Source organism: Chiloscyllium plagiosum, chromosome 1 (genome assembly GCF_004010195.1).
Source record: "Chiloscyllium plagiosum isolate BGI_BamShark_2017 chromosome 1, ASM401019v2, whole genome shotgun sequence".
In the NCBI taxonomy this organism is placed as follows: domain Eukaryota; kingdom Metazoa; phylum Chordata; class Chondrichthyes; order Orectolobiformes; family Hemiscylliidae; genus Chiloscyllium; species Chiloscyllium plagiosum.
In genome coordinates, this window is record NC_057710.1 from 88,562,915 (window position 1) to 88,584,744 (window position 21,830).

Below are 21,830 nucleotides of genomic sequence, written 5' to 3' on the forward strand. Positions count from 1 at the left end.
ACACCTAAAATTTGGCAATGTTTTAATGCCAAGCAGTAACCACAGTAACTACTTCATAGCATTGTTATGCTGTGATACAGATGATGGCAACTCATACCCTAAGGATACTTCCATCTCTAAAACCACTCTTTCAAATCTTCCTCAAAGGATTCTAACTGGGGAAAATGTAGGTGATGGGGAATTAACCCAAAGTTTAGGTCACATTGAGTTTTGAAATTATCTCCTCTCTCACTTTTTACTTCAAGTGGCTCAAATTGTAGCTTAATAATTTGTCAGAGAGATTAATAATTTGTAAGAGAGATTAACTGACTTCCATATATTAGCAGGACCATGAGGGTTCCATCATGTACAGAATGGAGACCATCAGCTTGAGCAACAGCTGCTCTCTGGCCGTGATGTCACATCTCTGAAGCCTGCATCTCAAAGGGACTAAACAATCTATTTTCTAAAGATGTTTTTGTCTAGGGCCTGATTCTCGTACAAGACTTTGGAAGCTGGTTCATATGTTTATCACAGATAAACTTCCGTTGTAGTTTCCATGATAATCGTGACAAGGATTCTCTTGGCAGCTCCAACACATCCTGAATGAAAGCAGCTGAATGATTTTGGCACAAAATAAATGGAAATAAAGATAAATTAATAGTGAGTCTGTGTTCTATTTAATCATCCACTTGGCCACACATTTGAGGTCTTGCACAAGGTTCCTGAGAACAACTGAACAAAAACAACTCATTTCATTCTCCAACCGGCGAACACTAGGAACAATCTTTTATTAGTATTGTAGCAAAATAATAAATACACAAAACATAGTATAAACAGAAAGATTACATAGTTAACTGGTGTCTGGCATATTGAAGTGACACAGTAACAAAAATTTACCGATTGGGTGCAAACTCGAAGTGAAGAGCTGCAAGGATTGCACACATTGACTCAGGTCTGTGTCTGCTTAGCTTAAGCTCCACATGAATGATGTGGAGGAGCTCCATGTGTAGGAAATGCTTAGAATGCCAGGCAAAAGGGAAAGGAGATAGTGTTAATAAAGGAAGGTTTCAGTGTGGGGTAAGTATAAACTAGGGAATAAATAAATATAAATTAAGAGGTGTAAGAAGGAGACTACAACTGTCATGGGTGGTTTTAATCTGCATATTCTATGGACAGATCTGATAAACAATGGTGACATGGAAGTGACATAGAAGACAAATTTCTGGACTTTCATTGGGAATTGCTTCTTAAGAACAGTACTTTGTCAAACCTACAAATGAACAGGCTGTTTTAGATCTACTAACATATAATGTGGTAAGATTAATAACAGAATTTATAGCTAAGGATTCTCTGGGGGTAGCATTCACAACATGTTAGAATTTCAAGAGATAAGGGAAGTGAAAAGAAGGAAACTATTGGATAGATGGCCTAACAATTGTTATTAGAAGCAAGAAATCGCAGGACAATAAAGAAGCTTAATGCAGTCAGAGTCAACATGGTCTTGTGAAAAGAAAAGGACAAATTTGTTAGAGTTCTTCAAGCGTGTAACCTTCATGCTTGCTCTGAGGCCTCTGACATCTCTCCTTTAAAGGTTCAGGAGGTGGTTTCTGAATGAGTAGACCATTTCTCTACAGAGGCTGTGGGCATCCTGTCAATACCTGCAAGGCACAAGAGAGAGACGGCATTGTGACCAATGGTTAGAAGTGGATGATAACAAGGACTGCAATGGTTAATGTGAAAGTTGCAGTAGAATAAAAAATCGTACTTACATCGAGTTGGCAGAACATAGATGTCTCAGTAATAAGATTCTCCTCCCAGGTGAGGGTCCAAATGTTGAGCACCCCTCCACTCATCCTGACTCTCCTATTCTGTATTGTCTGTTTTGTCCTGGAATGAGAGAAAGGGAGGGATAGAGTGAGATGAAAGTAGGTGACATGAGTACTGGTGCAGACAGTTGAAAGAGATGTCCTGGGTAAATTACTCGTCAGCGTGGAGACCATAGAAGATTATTGATGGAAGACTAGGGTGGGCGGGGGGTAGGAATCGAGAGCACAGGAAGGAAGATATAACATGAAATAGTGAGAGCGATGGAGCATGAACCTTGGCGGGAGGTGGATGCTGTAGCAGAGGTGGAATGAGGATGTGGTACCAGAGAAAAGAGTGCGGTACTTACCCAGGCACAGTGGAGAAGGTCATTGACCTTCCAGGGGCACTGTTGGCCATTACTCCAGATTGCACACATGGCACTGACCTGGGATGTAGCAACCCAGGCTGCCAGGGTCTGGTGACCTGGCCTTCTCTGCTGGTCCTCTGGGATCTGCCAGAACCAGCCTATCTATCAGGGCCTTTCTTTGAATCACTGTGCTGTTTTCTCTTTTCCAGATATCTTCAGAATGTCTATCCTATAAGCATGCCTACCACCTATAGCTTTCGAATGCTGTGCTTACCAGGTACACTGTGGCCTTTTAATGATGGCACAGTCAGCAGCGAGGCCAGTCTTTTGGTAAGTCAGGATTTGCACCAAGATGATAGAATGGGTCCAAAATTGAACAGAAGGACAGAGTAGATGGTTAATGGGTGAGTTTGGGAAATTATAGTGAGAGATGTCACAAGGCCTCATGGACAGAACCCCTCTGTGAAATTTGATGAAACCGACAGAGAAAAAAACATAAGATTCAGCCCTCGTGTTCAGCTAAACTTCTGGCATACCCTCTTGCATTCTTCATTGAATGCAGGGTTGATTTCCCAGTTTGGTGGTATTGGAAGAATTAGAGATATGCTGGACCATGAGGTTCCAGGTTGTGATTTAAATACAATTCCACTGCTGCTGATGACCTATAGCACCTCCTGGATGCCCAGTTTTGAGTTGCGAGATCTATTCAAGGTCTGTCCCATTTTGCATGGTGGCAGTGCCACATGACATAATAAAGGGTATCAATGTAAAGTTAGGGCCAATATTGGCTCCAAACCTTCATTAGTAATATTCACAATAGTTGTCATGAAGTCACCAGAGTCCTTTCAACCATAGCAATTCCAGTAAAGTAAAGCTGAGGACTTTTGGATTCAAAAGCCTCAAAAGATACAGAATGTCGGGAAATAGATGGTGACATCTTGAAAAATGTCCATATTACAGAAGAGGAAGTGCTGAATGTCTTAAAACGCATAAAGGTGGATAAATCCCCAGGACCTGATCAGGTGTACCCTAGAACTCTGTGGGAAGCTAGAGAAGTGATTGCTGGGCCTCTTGCTGAGACATTTGTATCATCGATAGTCACAGGTGAGGTGCCAGAAGACTGGAGGTTGGTTAACGTGGCACCACTATTTAAGAAAGGTGGTAAGGACAAGCCAGGGAACTATAAACTGGTGAGCCTGATGTTGGTGGTGGGCAAGTTTTTGGAGGGAATCCTGAGGGACAGGATTTACACATATTTGGAAAGGTAAGGACTGATTTGAATAGTCAACATGGTGGGAAATCATGTCTTATGAACTTGATTGAGTTTTTTGAAGACAACAAAGAGGATTTATGAGGGCAAAGCAGTAGATGTGATCTATATGGACTTCAGTAAGCTGTTTGACAAAGTTCCCCATGGGAGATTGGTTAGCAAGGTTAGATCTCATGGAATAAAGGGAGAACTAGCCATTTGGATACAGAACTGGCTCAAAAGTAGAAGACAGGGTGGTGGTGGAGGGTTGTTTTTCAGACTGAAGGCCTGTGACCAGTGAGTGCCACAAGGATCAGTATTGGGTCCACTAACTTTTCGTCATTTATATAAATGATTTGAATATGAAAATAGGAGGTATAGTTAGCAAGTTTGCAGATGACACCAAAATTATAAGTGTAGTGGACAGTGAAGAAGGTTACCTCAGATTACAACAGGATCTTGATCAGATGAGCCAATGGGCTGAGAAGTGGCAGATGGAGTTAATTTAGATAAATGCGAGGTGCTACATTTTGAGAAAGCAAATCTTAGCAGGACTTATACACTTAATGGTAAGGTCCTAGGGAGTGTTGATGAACAAAGAGACCTTGGAGTGCAGGTTCATAGCTTGAAAGTGGAGTCGCAGGTAGATAGGATAGTGAAGAAGGTGTTTGGTATGCTTTCCTTTATTGGTCAGAGTATTGAGTACAGGAGTTGGGAGGTCATGTTGCGGCTGTACAGGACATTGGTTAGGCCACTTTTGGAATATTGCATGAAATTCTGGTCTCCTACCTATTGGAAAGATGTTGTGAAATTTGAAAGGGTTCAGAAAAGGTTTACAAGGATGTTGCCAGGGTTGAAGGATTTGAGCTACAGGGAGAGGCTGAATAGGCTCGGGCTGTCTTCCCTGGAACGTCGGAGGCTGAAGGGTAACCTTATATGTGAAATCGTGAGGGGCATGGATAGGAGAAATAGACAAAGTCTTTTCCCTGGGGTGGGGGAGTTCAGAACTAGAGGGCATAGGATTAGGGTGAGAGGGGAAGGATATAAAAGAGACCTAAGGGGCAACTTTTTCACGCAGAGGGTGATATGTGTATGGAATGAGCTGCCAGAGGAAGTGGTGGAGGCTGGTACAATTGCAACATTTTATAGAGTCATAGAGATGTACAGCACGGAAACAGATCCTTCAGTCCAACTTGTCCATACTGACCAGATATCCCAACCCAATCGCGTCCCACCTGCCAGCACCTGGCCCATATACTTCCAAACCCTTCCTATTCATATACCCTTCCAGATGACTTTTAAATGTTGCAATTGTACCAGCTTCCATCACTTTCTCTGGCAGCTCATTCCATACGCATACCACCCTCTGCATGAAAACGTTGCCCCTTAGGTCTCTTTTATACCTTTCCCCTCTCACCCTAAACTTATGCCCTTTAGCTCTGGACTCCCTCACCCCAGGAAAAAGACTTTGTCTATTTACACTATCCACGCCCCTCATAATTTTGTAAATCTCTTTAAGGTCACCCCTTAGCCTCTGATGCTCCAGGGAAAACAGCCCCAGCCTTTTCAGCCTCTCCCTGTAGCTCAAATCCTCCAACCCTGGCAACATCTTTGTAAATCTTTTCTGCACCCTTTCAAGTTTCACAACATTAAAAGGCATCTGGATGGGAGTATGAATAGGAAGGTTTTAGAGGGGTATGGGCCACATGCTGGCAAATGGGACTAAATTAGGTTAGGATATCTGGTCAGCATGAACAAGTTGGACCGAAGGGCCTGTTTCCATGCTGTCCATCTCCATGACTCTATGACTCTATGAATACAGGAGGAAAGTCAGACAGCGAATCGTTCGCCTATGCTATATCTCTCTCACATGAGTTGTATTTCCATTGACTTCAGATGATCCAAAAGCTAAAACAAAATGGACCATGAAAGTCATTTAAAAGCAGCTGGCCTGACAAATTCAGCTGTTCAGAAAATACAACTGAGCCCTGGATGGAATTGGGGTCAGTCACCCAAAGGGAAATCAGGAATATGTTTACTGCTTGAAGGGTGTGGGGAGATATCTGGAGGCATTTTGAGAATAATCTGAGATGTGCTGAGGGATGCATGAAGCTTGGATCAGCTGCCGCCAAGATCCAGTGAGGAAAGACCACTGTCAGAGGTCTTTCTGCCGAAGTTAAATGGGGGTCCATTCACTTAAAGGACCGTCGTAGTGCCTCAAATATATGTCAATATAATCTTACACAAGTAAGAAGTGCCTTTTGTTTGCTTGTTGGACAGAGTCAAACTCCAATATTTGTTTGCTCCTTCATATGCTACTGTACAGAACCGAACTGCCTCAGTGACTATGTATATACTTGAAGATATTTTTATGTATAAAGTACATTTTTGAAATTTAAAGAAATGAGATGTGCCTTAATTGGCTGGTTTCTGTATTGCTTGTTCCAGACAGCTGCAGTGTAAGTCTTATTAAAGCCCAGAGAAGACCCCAGAACTTTTCCAAGGGTGATTCATTAAAGAGAGAATTATCACATTAACTGAACCAAATAAAAGTCATCCCAGACTTGAAGCAGTTAACTCTGCTTTCTCTCTCTATGGATGCTGCCAGACCTACTGAGTTTCTCCAGCATTCCTTGTGTTTGTTTCTGATTTCCAGAATCTGCATTAAAATGTTAATAGATACAGTCAGAGTTTTAAAGTATAACTAAGGACAAATTAACAGATGCTTAACAGGATCATGGTGCTATGAGCAATAAATCATTACGAGAGTAGTTTCAAATGTCCCACAAATCATTCTCAAATGTCGCACATGGTACGCATGTCTGCACCAACTGATCTTCCGCCAAATAATACCAGCTTTGTATTTTGATTTGTGGTTAGACAAGATTGTAAATAGAACAGAAAGCCATCAAATAAGATGACCTAGTATCGAGGTTAATGTTCCTGCAGATTTCCAGTTGTTCATTGTCATCCTTTTCCAAAGGTGGCGACATCCAGCTGTTTGTTGCTTGTTGTTTTTCTATTAAAGATTGGCTCTGCTTTCTTCAGTGGAGGACTGGAAGGTAGGCTCAGTTTTTACTGTGGCACTTTGTGACCCTGACTATGGCACTTTGTGACTTTACCTCAGTCTTCACTGACAACCTGCTGGAGCTGTTGCAGTGTTAGATAGCAATGAAAAGGGTGCCCCTTCCCAATGGACAACCATCAACATCTCCAACATTGATGGCACACATGCAGGACCGAAGAGGAAGCTACAAAACCTGATAGAAAACATCAACAGGCCACCTTTTACCAGGTTAACTACTGTATTGGCTCAACTGAACTACCTTTCTGTTTTGGGCTCTGGAGGGATCAGTTAACTTTCATGAATACATTCATAAATTTGAGGAGCAGAAATAACCAGTATAGGAAGTTGTCAAGTAAGTGAGACAGCAGAGGGAATAGAGTCACAGAGTTCTCCAATCTCAGGGAGGGACCCTGAGAACTCAGTCTGTCATTCAACACTTGTTCCTGCAGCTGGTCATGTGCACAACCATCTGGAAGTCCCTGCAATGACCGACCAATTAGAACTCCATAGAGAGCTCACCATTGCAAAGCGGGCTGTGCTTGTCAGGTGGGTCCTGGTTTGAAGCAGTCACCAGGTGGTCACATTTGGGAGGGCGAGAGAATAAGCAAGAAGGAGGGGATGATTAGAACAACTGAGAAGGAGGAAGCAGATTATTAAGAAAGAGAGGGTATGATCAAGATATGGAGGGTTAATCAAAATGATGTGGGGGAATTATGGAGACAGCATGAGGCAATTGCAAGAAGGTCAAGGTCAAGAGTGGGAGAGTAACTCCATCATTTTTGTTTTAGTTCCAGGATTAATTCTGTTAAATATTCCTCTTAATAGCTTAGATTTTCCAACAAAATCTGCCGGTTCTATAAACACGAGGAAGACCACTCAAGGCCGGAGGTACATTCTACTGGAATTTCACTTAGTTCAGTATTTACCCTGTTTCCTGGATCTCATGTTGTATCATGGAAAAGCAATGAGTTGGATGAGGGAAAGGTGCACTAAAAGAAGCCACTGAGGAAAACAAAGGAAGATGAGGTTCTCTTGTGTTCATTCTGGACCTGTATCAAGATGGAATGTGAGCTATTATGAATATACACCATAAGTCACAGTTATGCAGACTATTTAGTGATGACTCACTCACCCCATTCACAAAGAAACAAAGGTGGCTGATGTACTGTGGATTGATGGAATATGCCTTCAGTTAGAAGTGTGAGAGAAAGGGAAGTTGGTGGTTAAAAGCAAACAGTTACACAGAAGAGAAGGCTTAAATGATGAAATGTGTTCTGATGAACCCTTGAAGCAGCATGTAAATCCAATCTTTCTTGAATGGGTATGTTGTGACAAGATATCATAGAATCCCTACAGTGTGGTAACAGGCCCTTCGGCCCAACAAGTCCACACCAACTCTCTGAAGCGAATCCCACCCAGACCCATTCCCCTACCATTCTAGATTTTACCCCTGACCAATGCCCCTAAACACTATGGGCAATTTAGCATGACCAGTGCACCTAACATATACATCCCTGAATACTATGGGCAATTTAGCATGGTCAATTCACCTACCTGCACATGTTTGGATTGTGGGAGGAAACCAGAGAACCTGGAGGAAACCCATGCAGAAACAGGGAGAATGTGCAAACTTCACACCGACAGTCACCTGAGGCTGGGATTGAACCTGGGTCCCTGGTGCTGTGAGGCAGCAGTGCTAACCACCGAGCTACCATGTTGCCCCAAACCACAATTATTGGCAAAGCGTACTACAGAGCTCCTGCTGACCTGACCAGGCTGTGAAACATACCGCTAAGACATCAATGGCCCTCTCGATGACTCTTCTCATAGAAGTGTATGGCTGCTGTGGTCCTGCCGTACTGCTGTTTGAATTACTTCAACTGAAGTTATTGCTCATGGCAGAAGAGAGCTAGATATTGTCAATAAAAAGCTATTTGTTAATTACATTTTCTTCTCATAAGAGGGCCATTGACTATGCCATTAAAAACAACAGAAGTTGCTGGAAAAGCTCAGTAGGTTTGGCAGCATCAGTCCAGAGAACTCAAAGTTAACTCTGTGTGTGTGTGTCTCACACAACATTTGAGTAACTCAGGATGCTGTGACCATATCAGAAACTTTGAAAATCCAAGCACTTCAATTGTTATTAGCTCAGTGGCAAAAGACAGAAACATGGGAAATGGTTTATAGGCAGGAATTCAGTGGAAACAGTTTTTGTGTGATTTCTCTGCTTGACAAATTTGTGTCATTCATGTTTTATTGTACTAGGTCTTGGCAGGACAGAACATGCTAAAAAATAGCCACATTTTCTCAAAGCTTTTCATCTTGCATGCATCAGGATGATTCACAAAGATTACAATGTTGTCTTTACATTGATTTTCTTCTCTATTGTCCTGATGAGTGCAAGATGAAAAGCTTTGGTGAAATGCTCATCATAGAAAAATTGTGTGTAAGTTAGGCTCACTGTATTAACTGAGGTTCAGTTGAACCCCTCAAAATAGATAATTTACTAAAATGTAGCTGTCAGGTCATGACACATATGCTTATGATGTAAGCATACAGATAGTACCCACCTTATGCAGTTGGACTGGGAAAATCAGGTTGGTAGCAAATCTTAAGAAAAGGAATTCATGGAATATCTACCGGATGTTTTTTTTTGGAGCAGCTTGTGGTAGACCCCACTGGAGAGCAGTAGTTCTTGATTTGGTGGTGTGTAATGAGGCAGACTTGATTAAGCTGCTTAAGGTGACTTAATATGATAGAATTCACCCTGCAGTTTGAGAGGGCAAAGCTGAAGTAAGATGTGTCGGGTATCACAGTTAAGTAAATGTAACTACAAAGACATGAGGGAGGAACTGGCCAGAATTGTTTGGAAGGGAAGCCTAGCAGGGAAGATGGTGGAACAGCAATGGCAGGGGTTTCTGGGAGTAATTTGGGAGGTAGAGCAGAAATTCCAAGGAAGAAGAAACATTCTAAGAGGGGGACAAGGCATCCATGGCTGACAAGGGAAGTCAGGGACAACATGAAAACAAAAGAACAAGTATACAAAGTGTGAAGGTTAGTGTGAAGCCAGAGGATTGGGATGCCTTTAAAAATCAGCAGAGGACAACTGAAGAACAAATAAAGTAGAAGATTAAATATGAGAGTAAGCTAGCTAGTGACATAAACAAGATTGCAAGAGTATTTTTAGATATCTGAAATGCAACAGTGGACATTGGACTGCTAGAAAATGAGACTGGAGAAGTGGTAATGAGGCAGAAAGAGATAGAGGAGGAACTGACGAGGCACTTTGTATCAGTTTTCACAGTGGAAAACACCAGCAGTATACCAGAACTTCAAGAGAGTCAGGGGTCAGAGATGAGTGTCATGGCCAATACTAAGGAGAAGGTGCTGGGAAGCTGAAAGGTCTGAAAGTGAATAAATCACACAGACCAGATGGACTACACCCCAGGGTTTTGAAGGAGACAGCTGAGGAGGTTATACATGCATTGGTGGTGATCTCTCAGGAATCACTAGAGTCAGGGAGTGTCTCAGAGGATGGAAAAATGGTTCATGTAACACAAAGGGAGGGAGGCAGAAGATAGCAGTTAGCCTGACCCTGGTCATTGGTAAGATTTTATAGTCCATTACTAAGGATGAGATTACAGAGTACTTGGAAGAATATGGTGAAATTGGGCTGAGACAGAACGGCTTCATTAAGGGAAGGTCATGCCTGACAAATCTGCTAGAATTCTTTGGGGAGATAATAAGCAAGTTAAACAAAAGAGGACATGATCTATTCAGATTTGGCAAAGTGCCAGGCAAGAGGCTGCTGAATTAGATATTAGACCATGGTGTTAGGGGCAAGGTACTGCCATGGATAGAATATTGGCTGATTGGCAGAAGGTAGAGAATGGGGATAAAGGGTTTTTTTGTCAGGATGGCAGCCAATGACTAGTGGAGTTCCTCAGGGGTCAGTATTGGGATCACAATGATTCATGTTAAGCATTCATAATTTGGACAAAGGAACTGAGGGCATGATTGCTAAGTTTGCAGGTGACGCAGATAGGTGGAAGGATAAGTAATGCTGAAAAAGCAGAGAGGCTGCAGAGCCTGTGCAGGATAGCAGAGTGGGCAAAGAAGTGGCAGGTGAAATACAATGTGGGAAAATGGGAGCTTATAGACTTTGGTAGAAAGATCTGAGGCGTAGACTATTTTCTGAATGAGAAAGGCTTCAGAAATTTGAAGCACAAGGAGACTTTGGAGTCCTAGTTCAGTACTCTCTGAAGGTTAGCATGCAGGTTCAGTTGGCAATGAAGAAGGCAAATGCAATGTTAGAATTCATTTCAAGAGGGGTAGAATACAAGAGCAGGGAGGTTCCACTGAAGTTGTATAAGACCCTGGTCAGACTGCGTTTGTAATATTGTGAACTGTTTTGAGCCTTGTAGCTAAGATCTGCAGGTATTTGGAGGGGGTCCAAAGAAGGTTTACAAAAATAATCCCGGAGATGAAGGGTTGACATATGAGGACCGGTTGAGGACTCTGAGTCTGTACTCAATCATGTTTAGAAGGATGAGGGACAGATCTGATTGAAACTTACAAAATACTGAAAGGCCTGGACATGAAGAAGAGATTTCCACTGGTAGGAGAGGCCAAGAGCTGAGGGAACAGCGTCAGAGTGTAGTACAACTCTTTGGAACTGAGATGAGCAAGGATTTCTTCAGCCAGAAGCTGGTGAATTTGTGGAACTCACTATCGCAGAGGGCTGAGAAGGCCAAGTCATTGAGTACATCCAAGACAGAGATAGATAACTTCTTGATTTGTAAGAGATGAAGCTTTATGGGGAGAAGGCAGGAGAATGGGGTTGAGAAACCTATCAGCCATGATGCAATGGCAGAGCAGACCTGATGGGCTGAATGGCCTAATTCTGCTCTTATGACTTATGGTATTATAGTTGAAGCAGATTGTAATTCTGAATAAATATAAAAATGTTTAAGAATCAGCTACAGATTTATCTTTTGCAACCAGCCTTCAGAAGCAGATCACCGATGCACTATTATCTCTTTCTATAACAAATGTTTGTAAAGTTAGCTCGTTAAATTATTAATGTCTTGACTTGGGGTAGGGAAGTCGAAGTTTTAGAGAGAAGTAGCAATATTCATGTGGTAATGGAGCTGTACCTGTTTGAACCCAATGATCCAGCTTCTATCATTAAGTGGGAAGTTGTTACTGCCAGCTGGAGATAGTGTGGACCTGAGTAAATGAACTGGGAGACTGGAAGAGATATCACAGAGACCTAAGGAAAGGAGGAACACAGATTAGACAGCTGACCAAACTGGGTAGCAATATGAGCTTGACCAGCCAGAGTATGGTTGTGCTGGAGGATGGTTTAGGATGGAAGGGATAGAGGAACTACACTGGGCAAGGAGCATTGGTTGGGATGACTGAGTGACTGAATAAAGCAGGCAGGATAATGAAAGACTATTGTGTTGGGGTGGGATGAGGGACTTAGGCTGGAAGTACAGAAAAGGTCAAACTGACCTCTGAGGGAAAACCATGTGCTTATTGTAAAAGTTTCCTTTGACCTTGAATTATTGAGAAATGCTCTAACTATTGCTACAATGACTGCAATAATTGAGATGAAATATTAGAAAGAGATTATGAAGAATAGACTTGGCTGAATAGGACAGCCTTCTGGGGGAGGACGTAAAACAATAAAGGAGTCAGTGAAAACGTAATAAATTTGAAAAATTTGGATTGTAAAAAGACAAACATTTAGAGATGCAAACTTCTATTTTTAATGCCCTGATTTGAAAATGAAAGAAGTTGAATTTAATTTCTATGGTCATAATTTCTGACATAGTTTATTAAATTTAACCAGCATATGGAAGAATTATGATTTGATAAATAGTACATGATGTTACAGCCTGAAGTCTTTGATCTTCCCATTAACAATTTCAGTAAAAAGAAAAGACTGAAAGGGACTATAGCTGAAGGTTACTTTGGGATTCATTTTGAAGTTCCTTTTAGATCTAATCATACTCTTATTCAATTTTTTATATCTTTTATTCCAGCTTTCAACTTTTTGGCAGATGTAACATTATAAGATGTATTTTCATATTATTTTTCCTCATTACCCTCTCAAGTCATCAAATAACTCATACAATGAAGCGACCAGATCATCTAATCTCCCTCATCGCATTCCAATCTTTTAATGCAGAGGATAAATTAATATAGAGGTCACATCAAACTGTATTTGGCATTTCTGCAGTTTTGGTCACAGCAGGTTTCCTGTGACTTAATCAAATCAAACCGCAATGGGTTAATCCTCTCTCTCTGATTCATTTGCTTCTAGCAGATTTTAATTTGAAATAGGCTCCATAAATTTGAGGTGGGGGTCTTTCTAAATATTTGTTGACTTGTTTATATGATTCAATGGAACAAATGATAAACAAAGAAACTGTTTAATTCTGCAGTAAAACAGAAAAATGGATTGACATACTCTGAATGAACATATTGACCTTATTATTCATCAATGACTATTGACCTAGAATATTTGAATTTATATTGCATTGGGTGAAGCTAGACAATAGACAATAGGCAATAGGTGCAGAAGTAGGCCATTCAGCCCTTCGAGCCTGCGCCACCTTTCAATATGATCATGGCTGATCATTCCTAATCAGTATCCTGTTCCTGCCTTATCTCCATAACCCTTGATTCCACTATCTTTGAGAGCTCTATCCAACTCTTTCTTAAATGAATCCAGAGACTGGGATTCCACTGCCCTCTGGGGCAGAGCATTCCACACAGCCACCACCCTCTGGGTGAAGAAGTTTCTCCTCATCTCTGTTCTAAATGGTCTACCCTGTATTTTTAAGCTGTGTCCTCTAGTTCGGCACTCACCCATCAGCGGAAACATGTTTCCTGCCTCCAGAGTGTCCAATCCTTTCATAATCTTATACATCTCAATCAGATCTCCTCTCAGTCTTCTAAACTCAAGGGTATACAAGCCCAGTCGCTTCAGTCTTTCAGTGTAAGGTAATCCCGCCATTCCAGGAATTGACCTCGTGAACCTACGCTGCACTCCCTCAATAGCCAGAATGTCTTTCCTCAAATTTGGAGACCAGAACTGCACACAGTACTCCAGGTGTACTCCAGGAGCTGAGGGACTGTGAGCTTTAAAATATACCCTAGCCTAGAAATTCAATGATGCTGCACCCATTTAAAGGGGGAAAACAGATGGCAAAATGAACAATGCTGTGGGCAGTGGGATGGATATCACCAGCTCGCTGGGGATGAGCTGGGAGGCAAAGGAATCCATAAAATGGTAAGGGGATGACCTCTTCATCGCCTTCCCACTTCCATGGCATTTCACTAGCAGCAGGGAACATCAGAGATGGATGCCCTGCTCAGAGGCAACTGAGCTGCGTAAATAGTCAATCGAAGGTCTCTTACAAACATGCAAACTTATAAATTAAGAGCAGAGGTATGCTGTTCATCCCTTTATGCATCTCTCATCATTCAATAAGATCATGGCTGATCTGTGTGTGTCCAATTTCCTAATTCCCATCTATTTCAATAACCTTTCCCTGCCTAATAAACTTCCATCTATTCCATATTAAAAGTTTTCAATGACACAGCCTCTGCCACTTTCAGTGACTGTCCTCAACATTGCCTTTGGCATTGTACCAGTGTTGGGTGGGACCCCGCTACATCAACCCCTGGCAGCTGGCCAACTGGCTCAGGCTTCTTCCAAATCAGGTATTTTGTGTCCCACAGAATGAGGAGAAAGTGAGGACTGCAGATGCTGGAGATCAGGGTCAAGAGTGTGGTGCTGGAAAAGCACAACAGGTCAGGCAGCATCTGAGGAGCTGGAGAATCAATGTTTCGGCATAAGCCCTTCATTCCTTATGCCCAAAACGTCCCACAGAATGACCAAAGTTGTAATGGTCACCCCTGCAGTAACAACTCCCACTCATCAACCCCATTCCCCCTCCTCCCATTGGGACTTGTCTGACTTGCACAGTTTGTGAGGGTGAAGTCCAATGTTACATCCTTTGTGTTAGGTGCAGTCCCAACAGTGACCACCTCTTTGTAGAGTGCTGTTGAGCCTGGAGTTATTGGTCCTTTGGTCACAGTTCTTGGAAGCAGGATCTCACCCATGAAAGGAACTGGAACATTGATGCTAACTAATTTTTTTAATGGACATGGCTTTTGCAAATTATTTGCAACTCATTGAAACAATCCCAGGCCCATTATTGTATATTACACAATATTCATTTTAATGTGCTTCATTATAAATATGATGCATTAGTATTCATTTTCTATTGATAGATTTTAGAGGGTGCCATTTCTCCACCTTAAATTTGGAGAAATATTGTACAATACTACAGTAAGAGAATAAAAATACAGCAGAAAGAAAACAGTCAGTAATTAATGGACTCACTCCATATTAAATATTGTACACTTTTAACTTCCTTTGTTGATTAAATACAATCTCACATTATTTGAAAGCTGTTTTTAATTTGTGGAATACGTTTCTATACTTTGACAAAAACATATTTATCGGGGAAGAAACATCGGAGTGCCTCCTCCTTTCAGCTTTCCTTTCTGAAAATTAAGATGGCAAAGTGTTAAGCTTTATGGTTGGAAATTGTAAGTAGAATCAAAACTTGTGCTTTCTTTTTGTAAATTAATTCTATATCTAGCCTCTGTTGTTGAAGAAGATTTTAAACAATTTATTTGCACATGCAGTAATGATTAACTCTGATCTGTCTGGCCATGTTGCTGTTTTGAAAATACCGTAAAGGTTGTGGTTACTGAAGATTGGTGAGGAATGTATATAATAGGTGGGGACAGTTGTGAGGGGGTTGGGAATGAAATATACTGTCAGTTGTGAATCAACACTGCCATCTCCTGGCAAAGTTGCTGCAATACAAAATTATACTCGAAACATTGAAGTGGTCACTGAAATAGTGATGCCTTTGGGCAAGAAGATCTGGATTTAAGTACAACCTACTATGGAGATGTGAAATAACATGTCCAAAGAGGTTAACTAACATGTGGAGCAGAGGCAGTGTCCCTACCTCTGGACCAGAAGCTCCAGATTCATGTGCCCCCTCCTGCAAAGCTTAACAGGTTGACTAGGAATATTTCAAAGCTAATACACAAGAAGATTAATTCAAGACTTGGAATGATATTCCTCAGTTCAGTGCTTTACCTGAAGTGCCAAGACATTTATTTTAAACGTCAAGTTTTTGTTTGAAAATGTAATTTCTAATCCATAGTTGGACAGGAACACAGGTGTAACCAAAAAGGCAGGGATCACATCTAATATCCATTGTCTTAGTTCTTTAGGGATGTCATGACATTAGCAACCACATCCTTTGCTCCCCCACCCGCAACCATCTCCCAACTCCCACAAAGCTCGTACACAATCCTATGATGGAAATCTAAATCTGTGCAAATTACAGCAATAAACCGGTAGGCCAAACAGAGCCACCTGGAATAAGGGAGCATTTCTTATTTTGAAATAGAAAATTTCTAGTTTAATTTATTTGTAGTATTGTCCTCAAGTCAATATTAGGTCAAGAGGTTACTGAAATAATTAATCAATCATATTTTGATTTGCATTCAGCAGTTGTATCAAAAAAGCTCCGAGCAAAAGATATAAGTCACCAATGTGAGTGGTCGACAAACCCTTATCAACAACTGTTAGGTCAAAGTATACAAGAATGAATATTCATGGAGGTGGTACTGAGTAAACTAATGGAGCTGGGGCCTGACCAGTCTCCGAGTCCTGATGTACTTGAACCTAAAGTCTGAAAAGAGGTGGCTAATGAGATAATAGATGCATTGGACTTACTTTTCCAAAATTTGCTATACTTTGAAAAGATTCCATCAGACTTCAAAATAGCAAGTATAAGCCTTTATTCAAAAAAGGAGGGAGGCTGAAAACAGGAAGCCATGGCCTAAGGGAGACAGGGGGATGTCAGCAGATACACATAGGGAGGAGAAGCAACCTAGAGGACACCCGGAAGCTTCTTCTCAGGACAGTGCAGAGGTGCTTACCCTCTCCACAGCTCCCCCTTGCTGCAAGAGGGTGAGCCTGAATCTGGGCAGGACAATCTCAGCAGGCCTGAGGTGTCTAGGCCCAAAGTCACCAGGATATAACTGCTCACATCTTATAAGCCAATTGGGTCAACTGTAGAGTAAGAAGGACTCTTCATTGTAAACAACCTTGCACCTCCATAAATATAGCTTCACTTGCAACTTTGAAATAGAACAAAGAATATTACAGCACAGGAACAGGCCCTTCTGCCCTCCAAGCCTGTGCTACCACATTTTGCCTTTCCATACTAAAACTGTCTTCACTTACAGGATCCATCTCCCTGTATGCCCTTCCAGCTCATGTATTTGTCCAGGTGCTTCCTGAATGCTGCTATTGTATCTGCTTCCACCACCTCCTCTGGCAGCACATTCCAGGCACTCACCATCCTTTGTGTGAAAAATGTGTCTCAAACATCTCTTTTAAAGTTCTTCCCTCACCCCGCACTTTGAACCTGTGTCCTTTAGTAATTGGCGCCTCCATCCTGAGCAAAAGCCTCATACTTTCCACACTATCAAGACCATTCACAGTCTTATAAACTTCTATCAGGTTGCCTTTCAACCTCCTGTCAAGAGTGTGGTGTTGGAAAAGCACAGCAGGTCAGGCAACATCTGAGGAGCAGGAAAATTGACGTTTTGGGTAAAAGCCCTTCATCAGGAATGAGGCTGGGAGCCTCGGGGTGGAGAGATAAATGGGAGGGGGGTGGGGCTGGGGGAAAGGTAACTGAGAGTGCAGTGGGTGGATGGAGATGGGGGTAAAGGTAATAGGTCGGAGAGGAGGGTGGTGCAGATAGATGGGAAGAAGAATGACAGATGGGACAGGTCATGAGGACAGCGCTGAGCTGGAAGATTGGAACTGGGGGAAGGTGGGGAGAGGGGAAATGAGGAAACTGGTGAAATCTACATTGATGCTATGGGTTTGGAGGGTCCTGAGATGGAAGATGAAGTATTCTTCCACCAAGCGTTGGGTGGAACCCCATCCCTCCAACCGCAACAAGGACAAAACCCCCATGGTCCTCACCTTCCATCCCACCAACCTCCATATACATCGCATCAACAGACTCCACCACCAGAGATATATTTCACCCCTATCTACTTTGCATAAAGACCCTTCCATCGTCAGGTCCACGCCCTCTAACAACGCACTGTCCCCTCTCAATACCTTTCCCTGCCACCGCAGGAATTGCAAAACTTGTGCCCATACCTCCCCCTTCACCTCCATCCAAGGCCCCAAAGGAGCCATCCACATCCGTCAAAGTTTCATTTGCACATCCACACATGTCACACAGTGTATCCTTTGCTCCTGATGCAGTCTCCTCAACACTAGGGAGACAGGACGTCTACTCACAGGCCGCTTCAGAGAACTTCTCTGGGACACCCGCACTAACCAACTCCATCGCCTCGTGGCCAAACAACTCCCCCTCCCACTCCACCAAGGACATGCAGGTCCTGGGCCTCCTCCGTCGTCACTTCCTTACCACTGGACGCCTGGAGGGAGAATGCCTCATCTTCTGCCTCGGGACCCTCCAACCCCATGACATCAATGTGGATTTCACCAGTTTTCTCATTTCCCCTTCCCCACCATGATGAAGGGTTTTTGCTCGAATCATCAATTTTCCTGCTCCACGGATGCTGCCTGACCAGCTGTGCTCTTCCAGCACCACACTCTTGACTCTAATCTCCAGCCTCTGCAGTACTCACTTTCGCCTAGTTGATCACTACCTCCTGTGTTCCAATGAAAACAAACTCAGTCTAGCTAACCTTACTTAATAGCTAAAATCCCCCATCTCAGGCAACACCCTGGTCAATCTTTTCAAGTACCCTCTCCAAAGTATCCACATCCTCCTGGTAGCATAGTGACCAGAACTGTATGCAATATTCCAAGTGTGGCCTTACTGAAGTTCTATAAAGCTGAAGCATAACTTGTCTATCCTTATACGTAATGCTCCTTCCAATGAAGGCAAGCATAACTTAAGCCTTTTTTACTATCTTATCTATCTGCACTGCCACCTTCACTGATCTGTGGACCTGCATACCCAGATCCCTCTGCATATCAATACTCCTAAGGGTTCTGCCATTCACTGGATAATTTCCACCTATACCTAAACCCCTACTGCCATTTTTCTGTTCATGCCTCCAACTCATCTATATTCTGCTGTATGCTCTGACAATATTCCTCACTATCTGCAACTCCATCAACCTTTGCATCGTCCGAAAATGTAGTAATTAGACCAGCCATGTTTTCCTCCAAATCATTTATATAGATCACGAACAGCAGGCATTAGCACTGATCCCTGTGGAATACCACTAGTCGCAGCCCTCCATTCCAAAAAGCATCCTTCCACCACTACCCTCAGTCTCCTATGATTAAGTCAGTTGTGTATCCATCTTGCCAGCTCACCCTGATACCATTTGACTTTACCTTTTGTACCAGTCTGTCATGAGGGAGCTTGTCAAAGGCTTCACTGAAGTCCATGTAGATAACATCAACCACATTTCCCTTATCAATCATCTTTGTCGCCTGCCTCAAAAAACTCACTCAAATTAGTAAGGCACAACCTCCCCCATATAAATCCAGGCTGTCTATCGCTAATAGGTCCATTTGCTTCTAAATGTGCAAAGATCTTGTCCCTGAGGATCTTCTCCAATAATTTCCCTACCACAAATCTGAGGGTCCTAGGCCTGTAATTTCCTGGATTATTCCTGCTACTCTTCTTAAATGATGCAACAACATGAGATATTCTCCAGTTCTCTGGGACCTCACCTGTGGTCAAAGCGTATACAAAGACATCTGTCACTGCCCCAGCAATTTGTCCTCTTGCCTCCCTCAATATTCTGTGATAAATCCCATAAGGGACTTATCTCCCTTAATACATTCTAAGACACATAGCACCTCTTCTTTTTTAATAGCAGCTTGGCATAGAAATTCAACACTCCCTTCCCCGAGATCATCCTCCACTAATTCCTTCTCTTTGGTGAATACCAGCACTAAGTATTAGTTTAAGACCACACCTATCTCTTCTGGCTCCGCACAGATTCCTTCCTTTGTCCTCAAGGGGACCAACCTTTCCCTGGTTACCCTCTTGCTTTTTATAAATGTGTATAAAGCCTTGGGATTCTCCTTAATCCTCTTTGCTAATGACTTTTCATATATCCTTTTAGCCCTTCTCATTCCTTGTTTAAGTCCTTTCCTACTTTCCTTATATACTTCAAGGGCTTCATCAATTCCCATCTTCCTAGACCTTACTTATGCTTCCTTTTTCTTTTTGACCAAGGTCATAACATCCCTGGTCATCCACAGTTCACATACCTTGTCATACCTGTCCTTCATTCCCGCAGGAATGTGCCTCTCCTGAACTCTTTTCAACTGACGTTTGAAATGCTCCCACATGTCTAATGTGGATTTACCATCAAACAGCTGCCTCCAATCAAAATTCTCTAGCTCCTGCCAAATATTGTTGTAATTCATCTTCCCCCAATTTAATACCTTCACCCAAGGACTGCTGTTATCCCTATCTATGAGTATCTTAAAACTCATGGTGTTATGGTCACTACTCCTGAAATGCTCCCCAAATTAAATTTCACTAACCTGGCCGGGCTCATATCCCAAAACCTTGTCCAATATATCCCCTCCCCTGATTGTGCTGTTTACATACTGTGTCAAGAAACCCTCCTGAATGGTCCTTACAAATTTGGCCCCATCCAAGTACCCAGCACGGAGTGAGTCCCAGTCTGCTCTACTGTTTTTTTCACTGTCATTCCTCTTCAGATATCCTAAGAATGAAAGAACTGAACTCATTGCTCATCTCGCAAAAGTAACTGTCTCCTTGACTGAAAACAGTCTCACATTTCAGGGATCTTTGAACCATGACCCTGAGGACTGCATCCAAGGTGTTAAATTTTAATGTGAATGATATAGAAACATAGAATATAGGAGCAGAGTTAGGCCATTCGGCCTTCCAAGCCTGCTCTGCATTCAATACGATCATGGCTGATCATCCAACTCAGGACCCTGTTTCTACTTTTCTCCTGTACCCTCTGATCCATATAGTCCTAAGAACTATATCTACATCTTTCTTGAAAGTCTTCAATATTTTGGTCTTAACAGTTTGCTGTGGCAAAGAATTCCACATGTTCACAACTCACTGGGTGAAGAAATTTCTCCTCATCTCTGTCCATGCACTTTATCCTTAGACTGTGATCCTTGGTTCTAGACTCCTCGGTCATCAACAACATCCTTTCTGCATCTACCTTGTCTAATTCTGTTAGATTTTTATTGATTTCTATGAGATCTCCTCTCATTCTTCTAAATTCTCCTAAATATAGTCTGAACTGATTAAGTCTCTCTTTATACATCAGTTCCACCATCGCAGAAATCAGTCTGGATAAGCTTAATTGCACTCTGTCAGAGCTATAACAAGAGAAAGTGAGGACTGCAGATGCGGGAGATCAGAGTCGAGAGTGTGATGCTGGAAAAGCACAGCAGGTCAGGCAGTATCCCCTGCTCCTTGGATGCTGCCTGACTTGCTGTGCTTTTCCAGCACCACACTCGACCAAGAGCTATAACATCCTACCTCAGATGACGAGACCAAAACTGCAAATAATATTCCAGGTACAGTCGCAACAAGGCCCTGTACAATTGCAACAAGACATTCTTATTGTCTTGTTACATAGGTCAACATACCATATACCTTCTTTACCACCTGCTACCCCTGCATGCTTACCTGCAATGACATGGTGTACAAGGTTAAAAATCACACAACAGTAGGGTATCGTCCAACAGGTTTATTTGGAAGCACTAGTTTTCGGAGCGCTGCTCCTTCATCAGGTAGTTGTGCCAGTAGCCTTTGGAACTTTCATCACAACCACCTGATGAAGGAGCAGCGCTCTGAAAGCTAGTGCTTCCAAATAAACCTGTTGGACGATAACCTGGTGTTGTATCATTTTTAACTTTGTCCATCCCAGTCCAACAGCAGCACCTCCACATTATGGTGTATGGACATCCAGGTCTCATTGCTCCTTTCACAATCTATTGCCATGTAGTTAATAATCTGCCTCACTGTTTTTGCTACTAAATGGATAATCTCACAATTATCCACATTATACTGTACCTTCCATATCCACCTAACTTGTCCAAATCACAATGAAGCCTCTCTACATCCTTTCACAACATACTCTCCTACCCAATTTTGTATTATCTGCAAACTTGGATTGTGACATGTAGTTTCCTCATCTATGTCTTTAATAAATATTGTGCATATCTGGAGTCCAAGCTT

The 21,830-nt window shown here is 42.3% G+C and overlaps 1 long non-coding RNA gene across 2 annotated transcripts in view; it reads left to right on the forward strand.

The window, feature by feature from the left end:
- Positions 1-867: 867 nt before the first annotated feature.
- Positions 868-21,830, forward strand: part of LOC122550433 — a 55,225-nt gene continuing 34,262 nt past the window's right edge. The window contains exons 1-2 of one of the 2 annotated variants that reach the window (XR_006311854.1): positions 868-934; positions 2,365-2,485. This is a non-coding gene — a long non-coding RNA (uncharacterized LOC122550433). Of the gene's footprint in view, positions 1,060-2,364; positions 2,486-21,830 lie in introns of both variants that reach the window. The other variant, XR_006311850.1, reaches the window with a different exon arrangement.